Here is a 1,429-nt window from a genome sequence, read left to right as displayed (position 1 = left end):
CTATGATGGCGTCCATGTGGGCGCCGTATTATTTCATCTAGGGGGGAGGGGTGTTGTGTCCTGAGCCTGCAAGAGCAGGCTCGGGACGTTGCAAGAGTCCCGGGCATTTGCAAAAGCTGCCCGGGACCAGACTGAGTGGCGCCGGCCTTGCGCGCATGCGCAAGGCGGGAAAAGACTGCCTTGTCATTGGTTGGATTTGCCCGGGGATCAGAAGGTATAAATAGAGGCCTGCGTGCCTCTGCTCGGGTTGTTCATAGATTGGAAGCAGAGAATAAAGACTTGTTAGAAATGCTTCGTCTCAAGCGCCATTATTCTCCAGACTTAACACTGGTGACGAAGGTGGGATTTAGTCTATACAGCTAGGGAAGCTTGAAGACTCACCCAAAGAAGTCCGGAAGAAAAAAACGGCGTGGAAGTCAGCGTTATCCTGCCAGTATGAAATCGCTGGAGGGTGCGTGCGGCTGAAGAAGAAGACCCTGATCCTCGATCATGGCGAAAGTTGGGCGTTTAGCGGAATTCGACGTCTCTCAACCCGAGAGGTGGGAATCTTATGTTGCAAGAGTTGAGACGTATTTCCGCATAAACCAGATAAGGGAGGAAGGCTTAAAGGCTGCCACGTTGTTGTGCGTTTGTGGGCAAGATGCCTTTGAGATCGCCGAGAGCCTAATCGCCCCGGACTCGCTGGAAACGGTGTCATACTCCGATCTGAAGAAAGTTTTAAAGGAACACTCCCAGCCCAAGCAATCTGTCATGGCTTGGAGGTACACATTTCAACAGAAAAATCAGCGAGCTGGGGAATCAGCAAAAGAATTCGTTGCGGCCTTGAGAAGAGCAGCTAAACCGTGTGATTTCAAGGACTTAGAGGAAAGACTGCGTGATCGTTTTGTGTGCGGACTAAGGAATACAGACTTACAACAGAGGCTGTTCGCCAGGGAAGACGTCTCTTTCCAAGATGCTCTGCAAGAGGTTTCAGCAGAAGAAGCTGCAGGTGGGGCGGTCAAGAACATGCGGCCTAAGCGAAGCGCTCAAGAGACCGCCACCATCCACAAGGAAGACGTGCGAGAGGATTCGGAAGAAGATCCTGAAGAAGAGGTGGACAAGCTTTACCAAGCAGCTGGGAGGAGGTCCAAAGATCGTCAGGACAAGGGCCCAGCTGAGCTTCGTTGCCTCGGATGTGGTGGACACCACAAGCGAGCGGAATGTCAGTTCCGTTCCGCCCTCTACCGAGCATGCGGAAAGAAAGGCCACATCGCTGCAGTCTGCCTGGGTCGACAGAAGGTACAACCGAAGGAAGAATTGAATCTGAAAGGTACCAGGGTGCCCAGTCAAAACAGGGTGGGGTTCTGTGCAACACGCCGGAACATTTTAAGAATAGGCACACACAAACCCCTTAAAAAGAAATTATCTCTTAAAGTGAAATTGCAGGGAG

This window comes from Protobothrops mucrosquamatus, unplaced genomic scaffold (assembly GCF_001527695.2).
Source record: "Protobothrops mucrosquamatus isolate PMUCROS unplaced genomic scaffold, P.Mucros_1.0 scaffold_177, whole genome shotgun sequence".
Lineage (NCBI taxonomy): Eukaryota > Metazoa > Chordata > Lepidosauria > Squamata > Viperidae > Protobothrops > Protobothrops mucrosquamatus.
The sequence above is the reverse complement of the archived record's forward strand: the minus strand, read 5'-3'. Positions refer to the sequence as shown.